Below are 24,764 nucleotides of genomic sequence, written 5' to 3' on the forward strand. Positions count from 1 at the left end.
AAAATATCTTCAATAGTTATTTTGTGCCAGACACTATACTAGGTTCAAAATTTGTTACCTTACAACAGCCTAAAACATAAGTATTAAATATACCCAGAGTGGCATATTTACCAAGGCTCAGAGTGGCTGAGTAGCTTGTCCAAGGTCTCACAGCTGATATGAAGCAGAATCTGGGTTAGTAGATACTAAATGTGAGTTTTGTATATTGTCCACACCACCACTGAAACCCAACAGGAAATCACCCCTAATTTACCTGATTTGTTGGTTAAAATTCTTGTATATTGGGCTTTCTTAAGAGAGGCCCTCCAGAATCCTCTGTGTCCCACCACTGTGCTTCTCCATGTCCACAGCTCAGCTCTTTTAATTGCTGGCAGGAGTTTAGCACCATGAACCAAACTGACTAGGTGTGACATGTGGGTATCTCTCCTTGAGATACTGCCAGACCATTTGTATTGCAAGTCCCTCTAAAAAATGAGGTACTTGGGAAGATTGAAAGCAATTTGGGTTGAAATTGTTGCTGGCTTTGTAAGCCAGGGCAACTCNAAGCAAGAAGTGAAGTGGTAAGTGGGACTTGAGAGATAAGCTCATGTTTATTTTGGAATTCACATATTTTTCAGAATGCTTGTATTAATGCAATAATGCAGACTTTAAATCTAATATAAATGCCATATTCTCTTTAAGCTAACTCTGGACCTTCCCATTATTTCTACTTGGCAGCCCCTGTCCAGAATTCCTGTGGCATTCAGCGTAGCAAGACTGCATGTTGTCATGAGCTGGGGTCACTTAGTCTATCACCTGGGCACACTTCATTGCATATTAAGTGTTGTGTCCAAATCTTGGCTCCACCCCTTAGTAGTCGTGTGACCTAGTGCAAACCCATCCAGGCCTCAGTCTCCTTACTGTAAAACGGAGATAATAGTACCTACTTCAGAATGTTGTTACAGAGATAAATGAGACAATATTCATGAAAGTATGTAGAATGATTCTGGAATGTTGAGGGCATTCCTTGCTTGGCAAACTGTGGGCTATAAAGTAATGGTATATGGGCAACTAAACCATGTATAACTCTTTTGAGAAATTAGGTGCATAGGTTCCTTTTGGACTCATCCACAGCCAGTCCTTGAAGGGTGTGTGTCTGTGTATGTGGGTCTACATCTGCATGCTCCCTGGAGAGAAAGAGTTTGACATGTGATGTAAGACTACCTGTGTAATGGTTAATAGATGTGTTCCAAAGACACACCGCATAGGTGTAAGTCCTTGCTCAGCAACATACCTACTGCATAGCCGTGGGCACATTCCCTATCCTCTCTGTGCCACAGTTTCCTCATCTGTACAAAGGGGGAAATAACACAGGGTTGCTGTGAAGATTGGTTGAGTTAATATACATAAAGTACTTAGTATCCACTCTTTTTATTTAACCCTGTATTTGCGGTTGAGCAGGAGATAGAGCTGTCTCTGGCTTTTAAACCCCCAAGGAAACCCTGTATTTGCGGTTGAGCAGGAGATAGAGCTGTCTCTGGCTTTTAAACCCCCAAGGAAACAGGTATGTTCTCCACTTCTGGGTTCAGCAGAAAGTGGCAGAGGAGAAAACTGGTGATAAAAGGAACAAGGATTCCAGGGAGACTCGCACTCAAGAAAGAGCAGGGCAGTGGCTCCCGTGATGAGCGTGGGCAGTGGGCGATAGAAGCCCAGAGCCTAGAAGGGCACAATGAGAGCAGGAAAAGGAGCAACAGGGCCCAGTGGGCTGGGGACACAGGGACACTCTGTTTCCCACCAATGACCTCTGGTGCTGAAGTAGGATTTGAGATGTGGGGTGTGGGAATGTTGCAAGCTTCCACAGTCACCCCAAATGGAGTGTCGGTTGGACAGTGTGGAAGAACCCTGTAGCTTCTGTTTGGCACCTGCAGGAGTGACTAAGCCTCTCCTGTAACAATGCATCAAGGTGCCAGCAAGGGGGGAGGGTGGAGTGCTCAAGTGGGTACATTGTCCCTGGAGCTGGAGGCACACAGCAACCAGGACATGTGTGGTGACATGGGGCAAAGTCCTCCAGTATAATTAGCAGGTGACAAGTAGAGGTTACCACAAAAGGGAAGGGTAATTACATATCTTCTCCCCAAAGCTCGAATCTGCTTATAGACTTAATATAATGTAGACCATTAAATGTACAGAGTCCTGGGAACCAGGGTTTATCATCAAGCTAAATATATAATCAATGATAACACAGCAGAAAGCAGTGTTCTGCAGTGTTTGATCGCATGGGCTCAGGGACCAGCCTTCCTGGGTTTGAAACCCATCTCTACCGTCTTTCTAACTGTAGTTTGGGGAAAGTTATTTAATTATTTAATTTCTCTTTGATTTAGTTTCCTCATTGTTATGGGCTGAACTGTGCTCCCTCAAAATTCATATGTTGAAGTTCTAAGCCCCAGTACCTCAGAATATGACTGTGTTGGCAGGTAGGGCCTTTAAAGAGGTGATCCAGTTAAAACGAGGCCATGAGGGTGGGCACTAATCCAGTCGGACTGGTGTCCTTGCAGGAACAGGGAATTTGGACACAGAAAGAGACACTAGGGATGTGCAGGCACAAAAGAAAGACTATGTAAAAAGGCAGCAAGAGGTAGCCACCTGCAAGCCAAGGAGAGAGGCCTCAGACTTGTCAACAGCTTGACCATGGACTTCCAGCCTCCAGGATGGTGAGAAGATAAATTTCTGTCATTTAAGCCACCCAGTCTATGGCATTTTGTTAAGGCAGCCCTAGCAAATTGACATACCCATCTATAAAATGAGGGTTAAAAAATAGTAACTACCTCACAGGGTTGTGAAGTTTAAATGAGATATTCCATGCAAGGCACTTGTTACTTTACCTGGGGCATAGTTAACACTTGGTAAATGTTAGAATTACAGAAGATGCACCTGTAAGTTCTGCTATATTGTTGGAGGGGTGGGAGGTGGGATGGGAAGAGGTTCTCCAAAATGCATAGGTGATGGTTAAATGACAACTATTATGTACTAAGCACTTACTATGTACAGGTCCTGTTTAAAATTAGATTTGGCTGCAAGAAACAGAAAAAGAATATAATATTTAAGACAAAATGTATTTCTCCACCACCAACTCTGGAGGCAGGCTAGGGCAGTTACAGTACTCCATGATGTTAGAGACTTGAGCTCTTTCTATTTGGTTAAATTGCCATGTATGGATTTCATACTCCTTGTCCAAGATGCCTGCAGGAGCTCCCGTTATTGTGTCCCAATCTGGTCCAGGATGAAGGACAAAAGGATAGAGGAATGCGAGCCTTCATTTCATAAACACTTTCAGGAGATTACATGAACCTCTTGCACTTGCACTTCTTTGGCCAGAACTTAGTCCCATGGCTGCACTTAGCTGCCAGGGAGATTGGGAAATATAATCTTCATTCTACGCAACCAAGAACCCAAGAACCCATGATTCGATTATGGAGAACAAAAGGGAGAAGACATATTTGGGAACAATATTTGGTCTCTGTCACAATGTGCAATGTGTATACTTACAAAACAAGGGTTATTACCATGTTATTTTTTTCCCAATAGAGAAACTGAGGTTTGGTTTCTTCTCCAAGAGCCATACAGTTAGGAATTAGCCAGAGTTTGGCCCAGCTCCCAGACTCTCTTTCATCTTAAAATCTGCCTTCTTAACAAGTGAGATTGACTTCTTCTCACACAATCAAGGACCCTCAAGGTGCTGGTGACAAAGTCCCCCAAATGCCCAGTGCCATCTGATGGATGATGGTCAAGAAGACTGCAGTAGCTTAAGCTGGACATGAAGAATGTTTGGTCTTGTCACAACATTATGTGGAAATGGGTCTTAAAGAAAAGTATAACATCACCTTGCCATCCTTGGGAGATGCCTAGAGATAGGTAAGAGAGAACTGTCTGGGGTCTGTGAGGGGAGTTGTCCCCCTGAGGGGCCTCTATTGAATTTGTGATTACAGAGAAAGGGGCTTAATACATGAAGAAAAAAATGATTTCTGTATCTGCTTAGCTCAAAGGTTTACAGGGGAAAAGAAATCTGACAGAAAAGTTGAAGGAGTAAATGTTAGACTGGAGTAGAAAAAAATAGCTTTCACCAAAATGTCAGGGGAAAAGACATGCTGGGAAGAGAGGCCACTAATAAGTGAGCAGGGGAGGAAGCTGGTGGCACCTCTCAAAGGGGGAGCCATTGGGCCACTTCTTAAAAAGTGTCCATCTCTTCCTCTTTTTATTCATCTTATTCACAGGTGTTCATTGCAGAACTTGAAAGCTTTTGCAGGCAAATAGGCTAAATAGAAAACATTAAAGAAGTTTCACGCTGATGAATTAGGCCAAGCCTGCAGTGAGGAAGCCAAGCGACTGGATGGGGTGTGGGGAGAGGCAGTTTCAGAAAGAGCAAATCTTCCCAACAGGAAAAGCTACCAACTTCCAAACCAACAGTCATGCGTTTGGACCTAAGGAAGGAAGAGGGGTGAATGGATCCAGACATCATTAAGTAGATAGATGAGGGAGGACGAAATAAAGCTTGCCTGAAAGCTAAGGCTTTTGCCAGATTTTTGTTTTAAAGAGTCCTTTAAAACAGCCCTGACTGGAGTTTTCTTTTACTGGCCCAGAGGAGAGAAAAATGCCAGGACTCATAGACTGACATCCCTCAGATGCAATGCATCCTTCCAGGGGCCGTGTGTGTGCAGGGAAGTGGGTGACCCCGATGTGGTCTGAGGGATGTAGAGCGGTGACTGTCCCCACACAGATTCTGAGTGCTATAGATAGGACGCTGTGGGGCTCCCTCACAAGTCCTGCTCAGGTCAGACCTGTTCTCACCTAAGGGCTCTCATTGTTTCCCAAGCCCACTCGTGAGCTCATCTGTGAGCATGCACCTGCAGAGGAGACACCTCGCTTTCTTTTAATTACTGAAACAATAAAATAATAGCAAAATCATTAAGCACTCATTCTTAACTTGGGAAGGAGGCGATATTCAAACTCCTCTGAGAATCCAATGAAAGCTATGCTCCTTTTTCTCAAAAAAATAAACTTATGCACAGCCACACAAAATACTATATGTCTTCACCTGTTTTATGGACACCATGGGAGCCCATCTCTGGATCTCATGAGAGGCCACGATCTCCTGGTTAAAATTCTCTGATTTATTCTTTAATAACCCTAACACAGAGATTTCATTTTTATGCCTTTCTTCTAAACCTCTTCCATATGCATGTGTAATTACATATAAGTACAATCATAATCTACATGCAATTTATGTGTGCTACTTTATAAAATCTAACACCTTGTAAACATTTTTCTATGTTTCTGTATGGTCTTCATAATCATAAATTTGAATGAATGTATAAAATTATATTGAATTGTAGCAGCATGATTTTCTTCACTGTTCTTCAATGTGTAGGTGTTTAAATTGCGTCTAATTTTGTAGTATAGATAATGCTGCATTGAATATCTTTATGCATCTCTCTTGCTCCTGTTGAATGTTTCCTTGAGACACATGCCTGGGAGTGGTTTTACTGAATCAAAGGGTAAGAATATTTTTATGGCTCTTCAAACATGATGTCATATTGCTTTCCAAAGGGGTTATAATATTTGCTACTGCCAATAATATAGAAGTGTACCAATTTCACCACATCTTTACCTGTAATGGGTTTTATTAATTTTTTTTCTAATTTAATAGTTGTCAAAGCATCAAGGGAATAGCTAATGTTGGGTTGCCAAGGGGTGAAGTGGGGAATGAGAAGAGTGTGTTGGGACAGTGGAAAAATCTGACTACATGATGGGAATGGATAAAGCTTCTCTACTTTTATTTATTTATTTTATTTTTTTGTGACCGGTAAGGGGATTGTAACCCTTGGCTTGGTGTCGCCCTCACCGCGCTCAGCGNAGTTCTGCTATATTGTTGGAGGGGTGGGAGGTGGGATGGGAAGAGGTTCTCCAAAATGCATAGGTGATGGTTAAATGACAACTATTATGTACTAAGCACTTACTATGTACAGGTCCTGTTTAAAATTAGATTTGGCTGCAAGAAACAGAAAAAGAATATAATATTTAAGACAAAATGTATTTCTCCACCACCAACTCTGGAGGCAGGCTAGGGCAGTTACAGTACTCCATGATGTTAGAGACTTGAGCTCTTTCTATTTGGTTAAATTGCCATGTATGGATTTCATACTCCTTGTCCAAGATGCCTGCAGGAGCTCCCGTTATTGTGTCCCAATCTGGTCCAGGATGAAGGACAAAAGGATAGAGGAATGCGAGCCTTCATTTCATAAACACTTTCAGGAGATTACATGAACCTCTTGCACTTGCACTTCTTTGGCCAGAACTTAGTCCCATGGCTGCACTTAGCTGCCAGGGAGATTGGGAAATATAATCTTCATTCTACGCAACCAAGAACCCAAGAACCCATGATTTGATTATGAAGAACAAAAGGGAGAAGACATATTTGGGAACAATATTTGGTCTCTGTCACAATGTGCAATGTGTATACTTACAAAACAAGGGTTATTACCATGTTATTTTTTTCCCAATAGAGAAACTGAGGTTTGGTTTCTTCTCCAAGAGCCATACAGTTAGGAATTAGCCAGAGTTTGGCCCAGCTCCCAGACTCTCTTTCATCTTAAAATCTGCCTTCTTAACAAGTGAGATTGACTTCTTCTCACACAATCAAGGACCCTCAAGGTGCTGGTGACAAAGTCCCCCAAATGCCCAGTGCCATCTGATGGATGATGGTCAAGAAGACTGCAGTAGCTTAAGCTGGACATGAAGAATGTTTGGTCTTGTCACAACATTATGTGGAAATGGGTCTTAAAGAAAAGTATAACATCACCTTGCCATCCTTGGGAGATGCCTAGAGATAGGTAAGAGAGAACTGTCTGGGGTCTGTGAGGGGAGTTGTCCCCCTGAGGGGCCTCTATTGAATTTGTGATTACAGAGAAAGGGGCTTAATACATGAAGAAAAAAATGATTTCTGTATCTGCTTAGCTCAAAGGTTTACAGGGGAAAAGAAATCTGACAGAAAAGTTGAAGGAGTAAATGTTAGACTGGAGTAGAAAAAAATAGCTTTCACCAAAATGTCAGGGGAAAAGACATGCTGGGAAGAGAGGCCACTAATAAGTGAGCAGGGGAGGAAGCTGGTGGCACCTCTCAAAGGGGGAGCCATTGGGCCACTTCTTAAAAAGTGTCCATCTCTTCCTCTTTTTATTCATCTTATTCACAGGTGTTCATTGCAGAACTTGAAAGCTTTTGCAGGCAAATAGGCTAAATAGAAAACATTAAAGAAGTTTCACGCTGATGAATTAGGCCAAGCCTGCAGTGAGGAAGCCAAGCGACTGGATGGGGTGTGGGGAGAGGCAGTTTCAGAAAGAGCAAATCTTCCCAACAGGAAAAGCTACCAACTTCCAAACCAACAGTCATGCGTTTGGACCTAAGGAAGGAAGAGGGGTGAATGGATCCAGACATCATTAAGTAGATAGATGAGGGAGGACGAAATAAAGCTTGCCTGAAAGCTAAGGCTTTTGCCAGATTTTTGTTTTAAAGAGTCCTTTAAAACAGCCCTGACTGGAGTTTTCTTTTACTGGCCCAGAGGAGAGAAAAATGCCAGGACTCATAGACTGACATCCCTCAGATGCAATGCATCCTTCCAGGGGCCGTGTGTGTGCAGGGAAGTGGGTGACCCCGATGTGGTCTGAGGGATGTAGAGCGGTGACTGTCCCCACACAGATTCTGAGTGCTATAGATAGGACGCTGTGGGGCTCCCTCACAAGTCCTGCTCAGGTCAGACCTGTTCTCACCTAAGGGCTCTCATTGTTTCCCAAGCCCACTCGTGAGCTCATCTGTGAGCATGCACCTGCAGAGGAGACACCTCGCTTTCTTTTAATTACTGAAACAATAAAATAATAGCAAAATCATTAAGCACTCATTCTTAACTTGGGAAGGAGGCGATATTCAAACTCCTCTGAGAATCCAATGAAAGCTATGCTCCTTTTTCTCAAAAAAATAAACTTATGCACAGCCACACAAAATACTATATGTCTTCACCTGTTTTATGGACACCATGGGAGCCCATCTCTGGATCTCATGAGAGGCCACGATCTCCTGGTTAAAATTCTCTGATTTATTCTTTAATAACCCTAACACAGAGATTTCATTTTTATGCCTTTCTTCTAAACCTCTTCCATATGCATGTGTAATTACATATAAGTACAATCATAATCTACATGCAATTTATGTGTGCTACTTTATAAAATCTAACACCTTGTAAACATTTTTCTATGTTTCTGTATGGTCTTCATAATCATAAATTTGAATGAATGTATAAAATTATATTGAATTGTAGCAGCATGATTTTCTTCACTGTTCTTCAATGTGTAGGTGTTTAAATTGCGTCTAATTTTGTAGTATAGATAATGCTGCATTGAATATCTTTATGCATCTCTCTTGCTCCTGTTGAATGTTTCCTTGAGACACATGCCTGGGAGTGGTTTTACTGAATCAAAGGGTAAGAATATTTTTATGGCTCTTCAAACATGATGTCATATTGCTTTCCAAAGGGGTTATAATATTTGCTACTGCCAATAATATAGAAGTGTACCAATTTCACCACATCTTTACCTGTAATGGGTTTTATTAATTTTTTTTCTAATTTAATAGTTGTCAAAGCATCAAGGGAATAGCTAATGTTGGGTTGCCAAGGGGTGAAGTGGGGAATGAGAAGAGTGTGTTGGGACAGCCCAATTTCACCACATCTTTACCTGTAATGGGTTTTATTAATTTTTTTTCTAATTTAATAGTTGTCAAAGCATCAAGAGAATAGCTAATGTTGGGTTGCCAAGGGGTGAAGTGGGGAATGAGAAGAGTGTGTTGGGACAGTGGAAAAATCTGACTACATGATGGGAATGGATAAAGCTTCTCTACTTTTATTTATTTATTTTATTTTTTTGTGACCGGTAAGGGGATTGTAACCCTTGGCTTGGTGTCGCCCGCACCGCGCTCAGCTAGTGAGCGCACCAGCCATCCCTATATAGAGTGCCGCACTCTCCCGAGTGAGCCACAGGGTTGGCCCAAAGCTTCTCTACTTTTAAATAGCAGCTGGAATCAGGCAGGATATGTAAGTTAAAGACAAGCACCCATTTACGTAGTAAACAGCACATTCGCATTGTCTGTCCAATCTCTTCTCAAGCCTTCACTTCTAAGTTCCACCAGTCAAAATGGAAACTGGGCGCTAGGGTTTGGTCAGGACCAGCAGGGTAACCCTGGGTCACTTTACAAGGCTAAAGTAACATTACACATTTTGGTGGTCTATCCTCATGAGCATGTTGTTCTCTCAAAATTTGTCTTATGTGTTATAGAAACACGTCCGATAGACACCTAATACAAGCCACATAACTAATTTTCAATTTTTGAGTAGCCACACTAAAAAAAAAATAAAAGAAAACAAGTGAACTTCCTAACTTCAAAATATATTACAAAGATAGTTATTAAAAACATCATGGTACCAACAGAAAGACAGATATATACACCAATAGAACAGAATAAAACCCAGAAACAAACCCACATGTATATAGTCACCTGATCTTTGACAAGGGTGCCAAGAATACGCAGTGGAGAAAGGATAGTCTTTTCAATACACGGTGTTGGAAAACTGGATAGCCACATACCAAAGAATGAAATAGAACCCTTACACCACACACAAAAATTAACTCAAAATGGATCAAAGACAAACTTAAGACCTGAAACCATAAAACTTCTAGAAAAAATTTTAGGGGAAAAGCTTTAGGACATTGGGTTTGACAATGATTTCTAAGATATGACACCAAAATACAAACAACAAAAGCAAAATTACACAAGTGGGACTACATCAAACTAAAAAGTACAGCAAAGGAAACAGTGAACAGAGTAAAAGACAACCTACAGAATGAGAGAAAATATTTGCAAACCATGTATATGATAAGGGATTAATATCCAAAATATATTAGAAACTCCTATAACTCAATAGCAGAAAACAAATAACCTGATTAAAACATGGGCAAAGAACTTGAATAGATATTTCTTCAAAGAAAATATACGAATGGCCAAGCAGTATATGAAAAAATGCTCAAATCACTAATCGACAGGGAAATGCAAATCAAAGCCATAATGAGATATCACCTTACACCTGTTGGTATGGCTATTATCAAAAATAAAACAACAAAAGATAAGAAGTGTTGATGGGGATGCAGAAAAATTAGAGCCCTTTTACACTTTTGGTGGTCATGTAAAATGGTGCAGCCAATACAGAAATGCATGGAAGTTCCTCAAAAAAATTAAAAATAGAATTACCACACAATCCAGCAACTCCACTTCAGAGTTAAAGAACTGAAGTTAGAATCTTGAAGAGATCTGCATTTCCATGTTCATTGCAGCATTATTAACAACATCCAAGATCTGTAAACAGCCCAAATGTCCATCAGCAGATGAATGGATAAAGAAGATGTAGTGTGAGAGAATATGTACTGTACTCTCTGTATCTGGCTTCTTTCATACGGCATAATGTATTTGAGATTCATCCATGTAGTAGCATTATCAGTTGTGTATTCTGTTTCACTGTTTAGAAGCATTTTGTTGTGTGAGTATACCACTGTTTGTTTATACATTCTCCTATTGATGGATATCTGGGTTGTTTTGGCTATTATAAATAAAGCTGCTATAAACATTCTTGTATTTAAAAAAATGCAGCATATAATACAGTGGAATATTATTCAGCTTTTTAAAAGAATAAAATCTTGCTGTTTACAACATTATGGATAAACCTGGAGGGCATTATGCTAAGTGAAATAAGCCAGTCACACAAGGACTAATACTGCCTGATTCTACTTATATGAGGTGTCTAAAGTAGTCAGACTATAGAAGCAGAGGATAGAACAGTGGTTACCAGGAGCTTAGGGAAGGCATTTGCTTCCCTAGGGAAGGGGGAAACTGGGAGTTGTTCAATTGGTATAAAATTTCAGTTATGCAAAAAAAAAAAAAAGTTCTAGAGATCTTCTGTACAGCATAATACCTACAGTCAACAATATTGCATTATGCCATTAACAATTTCAGAGGGTAGATCTCACATTAAGTGTTCTTACCACACACAAAAGAAATGGACAGAGTAGCTCAAAATATTAAAAGAAACTTTTTAAGGTAATGGATATGTCTATTACCTTGATTGTGGTGATAGTTTCATGAGTGCATGCATATGGCCAAACCCATCAAATTATATGCATTACATATGTGCAATTTTTCTATCAATTATACCTCAGTAAAACTATATGAAAAAGAAACAAGTAAAGTTAACTTTAATTGTATATATTTAACCCATTATATCCACAAATTATCATTTCAATATGTAATCAATATAAAAATTTTTAGATATTTTATACTCTTTTTTTCATATTAAATCTTTGGAAGCTGGTGCATATTTTACATGTACAGCACATCCCAGGTCCAACTAGATATATTTCAAGTGCTCAGTAGCCACATGTGGTGGTGGCCACTGGATTAGACAGTGCAGCCCTGTAGCCTCGGCCCACCGAGAAGTGCATGGAGTGCTCTGCATTGTAGAACTGTCCTTCTGTGAATGCCTTGAGCTACTGGGAAAGCAGAACCATGCTCTTTACCAGGAAAGAGCATTTGATTAAACAGGTAAAATATCCTGGGCCAGAGGGTTCACTATGGTTGCAGGGGAGACATTGGGAATCACTAGCCATGTGCTGAGATACATCAAACTATATGAACTCTCAGTCCCCACTTCAGCCACACTGAATCAGGGTCTTGGAAGTAGGGAGTCTGGAAGTCTGTATTTCTGAAACAGATTTGTAAGTGCAGGTTCTAGTATGATAGGAAGTGGTGCCTGTTATCAACAGGAGGGAGTTGAATCCCAGGGAGAATAAGTGACTCGCTCATGTTCTTGTAGTTGGGTGTCAGCCAGCCCCAGAACCTGTCAGACCCACTAGCATCCTTCCACATCACCATGCTCGCTGCCAACTGTTCTTCCAGCACAATTCTTGCCAACAAAGTACCTGTTGGTGTGTGACAGGTGTGTGACAAAGTCCCTGTTGGTGTGTGACAGTGTGCTTTAGGGACAGTTAAGATAACTTTCTGAAAAGGTAACATGTACGTACTCAACTTAGAGGAGGAAGAATGAATTTCTTCCTCTAATCTAGCCTTGTCTCAGGCTGCAAGTGCTCTCTTGTCCAAACAGTTAAAAACAAACCATGTGATAAAATTAATAGGCCAAAATGACATTCATGGCTCACCTTTAACAGAATATATAGCCCTGGTCCCTTTCCTTGCTCCCTCTGTAGAAAATGCAGGCACACACATAGATAGGAAGGTTTGAAGCAAATGCCTTAGAGAAGCTTCAGTAATGGAGAAAAGCTAGCCACATTGCCTGCTTCGGCCATGGCCCTGTGGTAAAGCGCTCTTCAGACCCAAGTGTGATAACGAAACAAGTACAGCAAGAGCAGCAGGTCTGTAAACATCCTGATGACAATGGGGAGTAACAGCTGGGCCGAGACCACATCAGTTCAGGCAAATGTGCTCATGCTTTTGATCCAAGTGCAAGATGAGCGGATGCAGGGGAGGCAGCAGCTGCCGCACAGCTGGACTCGGGAGGCATGTGACAGCGTGACTTGCAAATCATGCTTGAAAAATTCATTCTACTAAGCTTGGACGTGAACACAGTCACATGGGGCCCAATCAGCTCACATACGGCAGCCAAGAGGGACACAGAAATGCAACTGGGCTAATAAGAGGCAGTAGGCCCACTTCTGGTCGGACCTGGCTGTCTTTCAGGGAAGGGAAGGCACAGGAAATGCACTATATTTGGAAATGACCTAAGTTTAGAATGATGGACTGGCTTGAGAAGAGAGAGGGCTTGGCTGAGAGCTGCTTAAATGTATTCTCTAAGCTGGAAGGTATTTGCTGGAGTCTTGAGCATAGTGTTTAATATAAAAGGTTTTTCTGATCCCTTCTATTGGTCTAGCACCTTGGGTTTGCAAAGAGCCTTAAATTCCCTTTCACTTCACCAGTGAATAAATGAGGCTCAGAGAAATTACATAACTTTGGATATACGTGTGCACGTGTGTATACACATGCTATATTATATATATATACACACTATTAATATAGTGTGTGTATATATATACTATATTATAACACTATATATACTATATAGTATGCAGATGTATATAGATTATATTATATACATGTATATACTATATATGTGTATGTAGTATTATATCATTCATTCAACAAATATTTGCTGAGCAGTTACTAGGTACTAGGTAGGCACTGTGTAGGTGCCACATCAACAAGAATAAGGGATTTAGATATTGTGCCAGCTCTCCTGGAACTCTGAGTCTAGGTAGGAAGAAAACATTAAATAAACAATCACAACATAAATATATATAGTTGGAGTCTGGAGTAAGTGCTACAAAGAAAAGTCGGAGGGGTCATGACAGTGTATAAGAAGACGGGCCTGGCCTCACCTGGTTGTCAGAGCGCTTCTCTGAAGGAGGAGACTGTGAAGGAGCTGTCCAGATGAGCAGGTGTTTACTACAGTCTGTGCATTGCATCTGCTGAGAATCTGGAAATTAAAAAAACGTGGTATTGGGGGTTTACCAGGTACCGATGAGGCAGGAGGCCCTCCAAAAAGTACCTATTTCACAAAGTGATACTATTAATTCTCAGCCCAAATCCAAAGGTAGGTACTTCACAGAAGCCAAGATTAAAGAAAGTCCAATCAACTTACCAAACACTGATAATGTTACATACTATAGAAACTGAAATGTGAGTGCTGAATAGCTCTCCCACTGGATTTTCTGCCCTTGGAGGCTGCAGAAAAATGACAGCAAGAAGCACAGAAATTAGTTGTGGCTCTCAGAGCAGTCCTCGTTTGATGTTCTCTTTCCTCCCTCCTCTCCATCGCCTGCTTTCTCTTCTCTGTCCCTGTCTCTACCCTCTTTCTCTACCCACTTTTTCACTCTTATAGATTAGGATCAGCTATTCTGTTAATCTTGACTATCAGAACCTGTTTTTTCATGTTAAAAGCTTGTCAACTGGGGTGGATAGACTGTGTCTTTTAGTTTCCGATATTTTAAAATGTACATATGACATGGCAAAAGTTTTACTCTATCAAAAAAACAAGCTTTTATTTATATGTATGCAAACACACACACACACACACACACACAACAACTGCAAAGGGTTGTTGCTATAGGTTAGCATCAAATGGTTTTCTAGCGTTCAACACTTCAGGTCATGCAAATTCTAGGAAGCTCGACTGCCTCTTTATGTTTATGTCAGTTAGTCTTGAGGGTCTTTTTCCTTAAGCAAACAGTAAAATCAACACAGCATTACCAGCTATTTTCTCAAAAACAGAGTCTGCATTCTTGCTGTAGTAGTTCTTAAGCAAAGGAGAGACTCTTTGCCCCTGGTTGCTCAAATTTAGCCTTTTCCAGGACATCAACAATTTGGCAGAGGCAGGAAAAAAAAAAAGCCAGTGAAACTCAAGTGAAGTTTCAACACAGTGGCTGCCTTGGAACCCATTTGGAGGTTAAGTTGCTCTTGCTTCTCCAGCAATTCCTTTCTTAAGGAAATCTGTACTCCAATTCCAGCCGTGTTCCAACTCCAATAAAACAGCGATAAGATGCCCTGGAGGATTGCAGCCAAGCCTGTGGGTGCAAGCGGGGTCAAATCACATCATGGGAAAGAGATGGGATTTTACATAGCTGGAGTGTTGATTGTTTTCCACTTGCCAACAGTGGGACATTTGTTCTCGTTAAATAATTAAATAGGCAGTTTGTATTTATTTAACATACAGACTGTAGCCAATTCCTGCTGACAGCTACCAAAATAACCCCACATTTCCTAGCTCTAAATGGCTCAGAAGACTGTTCTGACTGCGGGGGCATCGCCACGGAGCAAAACTCTACTCCAAGTCTCCGAACACCTTTTTCATCACTTCAAACAATAAATCAATTCACAGCGTGTGATCCAAAAACAACAGCCCCGTTTTATTGGATGAGGTTCCTTTCACTCTCTGAGGCGCTTCCCACTACCAGTGCTGAGTTATCGTGAAACTATGCTTGGCTGTGAGTGAAAAAAAAACAAACCCAAAAGTTTTCCTCATTTGCACTTGTCCATTTAAAGAAAGTGAATTTTATTTTAACCTAATAATTTAAAGTTAAAAAAAAAAAAGGATGATAACTTGGAGCAGAAAGTAGGGAGTTTGGGAGAGGCAGGCCAATCAGGAAGTCAGGGGAAAAAATATTTTGAGGTTGGGGTGGATAGACTGTACTTTGGACCAAACCAGGATAAAGTAAAAGCTCTAGCTGGTCCCCTGAGGTGGTCAACAAGGAAGAGGAAGAAATTTAGCAGTCAAAGACCCTATCCTCTTAATTGTTGCAGAGTGGTGCTGAGAGAGATACTGGGATTATTTACATGTTATTAATGCTTTTTACATGTATATAAAATGTCATCAGAAAAGACACAGACCAGATCTCTCTTGAAGTTTCCTGGAGCCCATCGTGTTGGAGGTATTTAAGCAGTACGTGCTGAAGAGGTACCCCTAGCACCCCAGCTTAAGTGGGAGAAGGGGGCTATTTGTCCTGCCCTATCTGGCTCCTATCTCCCAGTAGCATGTGATGTGTGGGGACCACTACACCACATCATCTTCCTCCTGATGCTCCCACTAAGGTGGCCACCAAAGGACCCCCCTGGGGGAAGAAGCAACCAAAGGTAAGAAGCAAGAGGGAAGACCCAGGGACAAGAAAAAAGATGGCCTAATTCTTATCCTTCTCACTATTTCTCCTTGGCCTCATAACCCATCTCTCTACTGTGCAATTTGCCTTCTGAGTGGTTCCACAGATGGCGGATGCTATGCAGGTCTCTTTGCTGTCAATACTAAAACTAAGCTTCAGTGAGTCCAAACGGCTCCACTTGTCCTGTTCAACTTTAGCAGCACCACAGAGATGGGAACTAAGGTAAATAAAACCATTCACACAAGTAAGCATTTCATCTGGAATATTTTGCCTGAAGCAGGCAGCCTCTCTCCCTAGTATCTCTGGATTTTAAACAGTCTGAACTCAGTTTCTTCATCTGTGAAATGGGTCAGCCCCACTTGTCCTTGTCTCGGTATTGTTCTGAGGATTGAAAAGGATAATGGAAACGAGTGCTCTATTATTTGTTAGTCATGTTCTGTTAATCAACCTCGAGGTACCGTAAAGTTCATTTCTATCTTTTCTGGAGATTGGAAATTGTGAATCCAAATTCATAAGTAAATTTCTTTGTAAGTTGTCCCTCTATCCCTTATTGTCTCGTTTGTAAAAGAAGGAAGTTGTTCTGTATGATTTCCAAGGTTTTTTCCACCTTCCAGAAAAAATGGCAGTCCATTAAAGAGTGTCAGTCTTGATCTACTTTGGAATGAGAGGGAACATCTAAGTAAACCTCAGATTAATCTCTGTTAGCTCAGCCATGGAAGCATATAGTCTAGGCTTGGATGTCTCAGAAGCTGGGGCAGAGACCTTGGCATGCTTCTAAAGCATAATAAAATGGGTGTGGATAACAGAGGAGTGTATCACACCTCCTCACTTTCTTAATCCTGGAACTATGTGGCTGGAATCTTTGCCAGTTCTCAAATGTGCAAAGGTCTCCATTGTCCCTCAACACCTTGTAGAAAAAGAAAACTATGGGGTGATTTTAAAAATATAGTAAATGACAGAGCTTCTCAACTATCAACCAGATCTCTAGGATTACAGCTATAACACATACGATAGCCAAAAATTACAGGATTTGAATATATAAAGCCATCATCTTTCCCCTGGATTGTTGCAATATCCTCCTAATTGGTTTCCTTGCTTCTAGTCTGGTCCCCCCATAATCTAATATTGATTGAGCCTTGAAAATGATTGTCTTAAAATGTAAAAGTAAGTCAACTTCCTTGCTTAAAATACATCAATGTTTCTCATTACATTTAAAATAATATCCATGGCTAAACGTTCTACATGATCCAGCCTAGCCTACCAATCATCTGATCCCATCTTATCCACTCTCTTCCTGGCCCACTCCATTCCAGCCACACTCAGCCTTTTTCAGATCTTCAAACACACCAGTTCTTTCTGCCAGCTTCTTCTTGTCTTCATACATACCATCACCCCCTGCTGAAGCCTCTGACCTCTACTCTTCTCCCAGTTTCTCCCTGCTATTTCTCAGGTCTTAGATGTTATAACTGGTCTTCAATCTCTCTCTCTCTCTCTCTCACACACACACACACACGTGCACACACAAATACTCATGCACATCCTCCCACATATCTAAATTACAATCTTGCTACATTTCTCTCTCTCTCTCTCTCTCTCTCTCATGCGTGCACACACAAATACTCATGCACATCCTCCCACATATCTAAATTACAATCTTGCTACATTTTCTCCTAGCACCCTGTGTTTTTTTCTTCATAGCTCTTATCCATATTTATAATTTTCTATTCTTCAAATACTTTTTTTTGCCTAGGAAGTGTCTATCCAATTGGATTGTAAGATCCATGAGGGAAAATTCCATTTCTCCATTTGTTCACCGTTGTATTTCCAGTGCCTGCGATATTACCTGATGCCAATGGAATATTTGACAAGTTGAGTAACTCTAAGTTCGATTCCTTATCAACCACCTAATTGCTACGTGATCTCTAGAAATGTATTCAACTTCTTCTCTGAGTCTCAGTTTTTTCATCTGTTAAATGGGGCTCGGAATACATATATCACAGGATCTATATGGAGAAGATATATGATAATGTATATAAAATGTTTCATAAACCATTAAACCTTACATTATAAATTTCAGACTTTAGATTTGGTATGAACCCTCTGCAGCAAAGGGCATTTCCTCCAGTCTATTAGGCTAAACTTGCAGAAGGAGCAGACTTTGTATAGCACATGAGCAATTTTCGCAAGGCTTTTTAACTGGACTCCAGGCCCAGGGCACTCAGAGGCTCAGCAGAAAGTGAAATAGGCCCAGCTTGTCCCCTGAAGGGTGCACTGGTCCTTCGACTGAGCTGATATGATCAATATACTGTTTATTTATGCTCTGTGAACTCAGCCATCTCCTATCTGGCCTTTTGTCCTCTTTCCTAACCAACTTCTCCCCCAAAACACCAAGCAAGCCAAAGGGAAACACACAAGGTCCTGTGCGTCAACAGAGCATAAGCCCTTGGAGAATCAGAGTGGCCTTGATTATTCTAAGGGACAAAAAAAAACAAAAACAAAAACAGAAAACAACCCTCTGCAGGCTCATAACACACACGGCTCTCATCGGTTCTCCAAGGAGACATCACTCTCTTAACTGCTATAGACATTTGGAAGGAAGGGCTGTGTCTGATGCAGCCTAGAACTTTTCCCAGGGACTTTGGTCAAAGCCCTCTTCCTTTTTGTTGATCTGGATTTGAAAAAAGCAGTAGTATTTGTAACTATGTTAAGGGATTGGTCAGAATACATACAGGTCTCCTGATAAAAAAAAGAGTCAGGGCAGATAGAAGTCATCTGTGGAGACCAAGGTCCAGGACATGTTTTCCTTTGACTTCCTTCTCCTCACCAGTGGGCAGATTGGTGACCTTGCTATCAACATTCTTAGAAATCCCTGGAAGTTCTCTAATCCCCTCCAGAACTTTGAGGTAATAGGTCACCTCTAAGCAGATTAGGTTCTTAGATCTGTGTTTTTTCCATGGGTTGGTCTTTGAAACAAATGAGAAAATAATTCACATTGGAATTCTTATCTGGTATTGAAGGGGAGGAAGGTATTTTTCCAAACTTGCAAATGATCCCCAGGATCTGACAGACACTGGGAATCCACTCCATGGCTACTTCCTGACCCAAGCCCCCTTGTCTCTTGCTTGGCCACTGCTACAGACTCTAAGATGGACTTCCTGCCTCTGGTCTGGCCCCTGTTACACATCATCCCAATTTATTCCCCACGCTTCACCCAGAGTGACCTTTCTGAAATGAATCGAATCATGTAACTCCCTGATTAAAGCACACCTATCATCCCCACGGGTGTTGGGGTCAAGTCCACATTGTAACATGGCCCATGAGACTTGCCTACCTTGCCAGCATCATCTCTTATAATTCTTCCCTGCACTTCTGCCCACCTCTTATTCTCCAGCCATGCTGCTCTTCCAGCAGGTTCCAGATGGGCTGTGCTGTCTTGGGACTCTGGTTCTTCTCATATCTGTGAATTATACAGTTCACCTTCTCACTACTATTGATTCAAAATACTTCCCTTGAGCCCCTGCACTGTGCCCAGTGCTGTACTTGGTAATGAATAAGGCAAAATTCTTGCCCCGAGGAGCTTACCATCCAGGAGGACAGACAGTTGGGTAAACAAATAATTATAGTTCAGATGCTACAGAGAAGAAAATGTACAAATGTGATGGGAGCCCAGAGAAAGGGCCACTAAGTTGGCCAGGGAGGTGTCAAGGAAAGCTTTACAGAAAAAGAATACCAATAATAATAAGTTACATTTACTGAACATTTACTTAGCTCTGTGTGAAATGCTTTATGAAAATAATCTTATCAAATTCACAAAATAACCCTATGAGATGGATGCTATCAGGAGACAGGAGAGCATAATGGTTGAGCACATGAGCTAGACCTCAATGCAAACCCTGAATCTACCACTTATAAGATTTGTGCCCTTGGGCAAGTTATTTAACTCCCAAGGAATTTCTGTCATCCTCAAATGGATATCACAATTTTTTTAAAAAAATTAATTTTTTTATGCTTTTCAAAAGAGAAAAATATATGTAAATACCTAACATGGACCCTTAGCGAATGTCCATTAAAAGTTGGCTACTACTAATACTGGTTTACAGAGAGGTTAAATAACTTTCCCAAGCTCACACAGCTAGTAAATGCCAGAGCCTGAATTCAAACCTGGAACTGTCAGACTCTAGAGCCCAGCCTCTAAACCAGGGTGTTTCTCCTGAGTCTGAAGGATAAATAGAACTTTGTGACGAGTGTTTGAAAGTGCTTCTCAAAGTAGGAGTCACAAAGAAAAGAAAAAAAACAAAGGTAGGGCTGGCACGGCACCAGCCAGGGAATAGGTAGTTGGAACTGAAATCTGAAAACTGAAATCAGAAAAACTACATCTGGAGAAGAAAGTGCTGAGGCTGACACAGCTCAGGCCGGTGGTCCTCACCTGGTGAGAAAAAGCAGCTCTTTGCACTGTGCCCACGGCTGGCTGGGGGCAGTTGGGGCAGCCTCCAGGACTGTGAAACCAGCTCTCTCTCTCCTCCCCCTCGCCCAGGTTGCTGCTGGTGGGCTCCACCTGGAATGCAAACGGCTCCTTCCCTATACACCAGGCTGAGCCCCTCCCTGCTACTCTCACTAGCTCTAATAGCAGCTGGAGGGATGCATCAAAGAAAGAGCAGAGCTGGGGATCCATAAGCAAACTTTAATTGCTCCAAAGGAACAGCTATGGTATATCTACATAAAATACCCTAATTATCTGTTAACCCAATAAAACAAGTTTCAAAAGGCCCACAAAGATCTATTTACCAAATGTGTAATCTGTAATTACAAATCATCTGTTGGGCAATCAATAGATGCTTTAAACCCTTACTTGAAAGTTTATATGCTTTTATGGGAGATGGTTTTCCTGAATCCTTTTATGTTTGTTTTTAAACTGAAGCATAAATAAAAAGTTGAGCATGGGAATAAGCTACCCACTGTTGTGGAACTCACGTCAGGATGTAATATCTGAACTCCAATGAGTTTATTGATACAGATTATGACATTGAGAATAGTCCCTGAATTGTACTAAAGGAAATGTATTGGGGCTTTGAAAATGGAAATTGAGTCTACATTAATGAAATAATGGTCTTAATTCAAGAACTGTCAGCCTTCAGTGTGTCTTATCCATGAAACCAGAGCATGCAGTCTAGGTAATGAGCTTCTGGCTCTAGGGCTAAATGGGGCTCCTTTGAGGTGGTTTCATCCACACCTTTATTCATTCAGCCAACGAATATTTGAATGATACTCCTATCCTATGTTAGACACTTTGCTAATCAAGGAGGATCTGATTGACAAGGTCTTGCTCATGTGGAACTTATATTTGGAAGTTGGGGTGAAGTAGGCAGGATATAAGTAAATATATAATAATTTCAGTGAATGATGGTTATTTTTGAAAAACTAGGAAGAAGTAATGGAATAGCTAGGATGGAGGTGGAGAAGGGCTCGTTTAGATAGGTGGTCAGAGAAGCCTCTCTGAGAACATGGTCTTTTAGCTGAAGACCAGTGATGAGAAAGATCCACTATCATCAAGGTCAGCAGTGAGCTTGCCATGTTTGAGAAACAAACAGAAGGCCAGCGTGGTGGAGCATAGTGAGCGAAGAGGTACAAGATGGTACCAGAGAAGCAGGCAGGGGCCAGCTCCTCTAGGGACTTGCAGTGATGGTAAGGAGTTTGGATTTCATATTAAGTGCAGAGGGGAATTACAGGAGTGTTTCAAATAGAGGAGTGACATGAAAATATATGTTAAGAAAGAACATTCTGGCTGCTGAGTGTATGGTGGGTTACAGGAGAACAAGGGTAGACAAGGGAAGACACCCAAGAGACTATTGCAGTAATCCACATGAGAAAAGGTGCAGGCTTTTGTTACAGTGATAACAGCGGAGATGGTGAAAAGTGGGTAGATTTGGGATCTATTTTGGCATCAGAGCCAACAAGACTTACTTCATAAAGAAAGTGAAGGAAAGTGACAAATGGAGGAAGACTCCTGAGATTCTGACCTGTGCAACTGGGTGGATGATGGAGGTTCTCACTGAAGTGGGAAGGGATCAATGAGAAAGAAGTTTCAGAGGATGGAGCTGCAGGAATCAATAATTCTGTTTTGATAAATGACTTGAATATGCCTGCCGAACATCTCAATAAATATGACAAATTGGCATTGAATGGTTTAGAGTTCGGGGGGGAGACAGGATTGGGGCTTTAGCATATTGAAAACTGCCCCCATTTTAAGAAGACCAAGGCTTAGAAAGGTTAAGGGATTTACCTTGGTCTTACAGCTCCTGTAAACGTGACATCTGAAGGCCCCATGATGTGGTGGTCTCTTTCTGCCTTGCCAGCCTCATCCGTGAAGAGGCTTAGAAAGGTTAAGGGATTTACCTTGGTCTTACAGCTCCTGTAAATGTGACATCTGAAGGCCCCATGATGTGGTGGTCTCTTTCTGCCTTGCCAGCCTCATCCGTGAATCTCTGGCCTGCATTGTCCGACCTCCAACCATGCTGACTTTCACTCCACTTCTCAAAGATGCAGAGCTCCTCAGGGCCTTGAACACAATCTACCTTCTGCCTGGACATAGCATCTACTTAGGGTCTAGCACCATGTCACTTCTCAGGAAAGCTTTTTCTGAACTCTTGAGATAGATCATGTATCTCTAAAACATGTATTCATTGTTCCTCTTATGTGTTATTATGTCATAACCAAATTTGAATAGGTGTGATTATTTGATTAATTTCTGCTCATCCACTAAAATATAAGCTTCATGAATGGTTTCTTACTATTGCATACCTAGTACCTGCGTAATCAGGAAATATATGTTGAAAGTGGTAATGGATAAATAGTGGCAATAAACTTTGATTAATTTCTGCTCATCCACTAGAATATAAGCTTCATGAATGGTTTCTTACTATTGCATACCCAGTACCTGCGTAATCAGGAAATATATGTTGAAAGTGGTAATGGATAAATAGTGGCAATAAACAAATACATGTTGAAAGAATAAATAAATTTTTAAAAATAAATTGGTGACTAGATAGATGGATGGATAATTTTATTACCTGGATCATGTTGGGGAAGTTATTTAGCTTTTCTTCATCTTCTACCAGATTTATAATATTAAAATGAAAATATCTTCTCTGTCATTTTGGGTATGTTAACAAGCTAAAAATAAATTGCTTTGCCTATTTAAAAATAAGACCTATATTTGTTTAGGGTATTTCTAAACCCAGAGAAAATACCAAAGCATCATTGAGTTAATAGTCGTAATTACTTCACTTTACCAAATCTTTTCTTAGAGTTGCAAACAAATTAATTTCAACAGATTCCCATTTCCCCTCCCTTCTCATCTTTTGTTCACCCAGTTTCAGGAAGGGAAAATACTTTCAGAAAATGTCTCAAATATCAGCAACTTAGAGGAACCAGGAATGTCCCAAGTAATCTTTGAATAACTCTAGAATTAATCACAAAACAGAGTTAGAAAGGCTGACAGCATTTTTCTTTCCAATATGCCTGTTGCTTCTTTCACTGGTGGCCAGGAGACCTGGGGCCCAATGAAGCCTTTATAGGAAATCTACAGGCCATGGGAAATAAAGTGCCATTTGCACTGGAGCCAGATGAAAGGAGTCCAGCCACCCTGCTGGGAAGACCATGTGGAGAAGGAATGGCCTGGGACAACATGGAGAGTGAGAGAATAGCCCAGCAATTCCAGCATCCCAGCTGAGCCCAATCCTCCTGCCATTCCCACCAAGCTACCAGAAATGTGAGTGAGCCAATTTTGGAAATTCCAGTCCATCAAACCCCCTACATGACGATCGGCACAGCCGAGTTCTACATAAAGCCAAAAGCTGCCAAGTCAACCCACAGAATCCTGAAAAATAGTGATTTGTTGCTGTTTTAAGACTCTAATTTGTGAAGTAATTTGCTATGCAACAATAAGTAATCAAAATGGAAATTGCTACAGAGAGTGGGATGCTTCTGTGACAAAAGCCAAATGGCAGGTAGAAGCTAGAAGGGCCTTGACAGTACTTTTAGTAAAGGCTGGAGGGACACTAAGAAAATGTTTATTGGAGCCTAGAGAAAAGGCTACCTGGTTTATGTAGTTGCAGAAAGCTTGCCAAAACCATCACCCACAGTCATAGGGAAACAGAAAGGTTATTTAATTAATTAGCAGTTATGACTCAGAAAATTTTCAGACAACAGTGTTAAAAGTGTCAATTTGTTTCATCTAACTGCCTGTAACATATAAGAAGAAAGATTAACTAAAGAACTGTTCGGTTTTCATGCAGAATTTAGGGAAAATATAGAAAGCTCAAAACAGTCCTTAGAGCCGTAAAAAGATTCTTAAATTAAGAAACGTTCTTAAGCAAAGATCAAATCCAGGACACGGCCAGTTAAAAATGGCCTCAGGATAAATTCAGATCAAATATGTGGCTGGAAGACTTTTTGTTAACATCCTCGGTAAGATATAAGGTAGTTCTTCATAGATCCTCCCAGATGGACAAAAGAAGGCTCTATTCTCAGGCACTAGAAAACAAAGGCAAGTTTTTGAGTATATGTGTAATGACATAAAAAATATGCTTCAGAGAAATTCATCAGACAGTAGAATGCAGGATGGATTAAAGTAGAAAATCCTGAGATATGAGACCACATAAGAAATATCAACCTTGGTGCTGGTGATTCCTTCTCAAAGACAGCTGTATTCTGCTCATAACCCTCAAAATAACACAGGAGATTCAGCACCCATTATAGTGCCTCATACACAGTAGACATGCAAAAAATATTGTTAAATGAAATAATGTAAGAGTGATTTTAAAATATTTCAGAATATTAACCATGAAGGAGAAATGGGAACAGATCAACTGTCGCAGAGACCCAGGCGTCAGATCAGCTCATTGGATTGAGGTGATTCAGTCCTAGTCTAACTTGCCTGTGGAAGCAAAAGCAAACCTTTAAAATATGTGAAAC

The sequence above is a fragment of the Galeopterus variegatus genome, unplaced genomic scaffold, assembly GCF_000696425.1.
Source record: "Galeopterus variegatus unplaced genomic scaffold, G_variegatus-3.0.2 Scaffold1823, whole genome shotgun sequence".
Classification (NCBI taxonomy): Eukaryota; Metazoa; Chordata; class Mammalia; order Dermoptera; family Cynocephalidae; genus Galeopterus; species Galeopterus variegatus.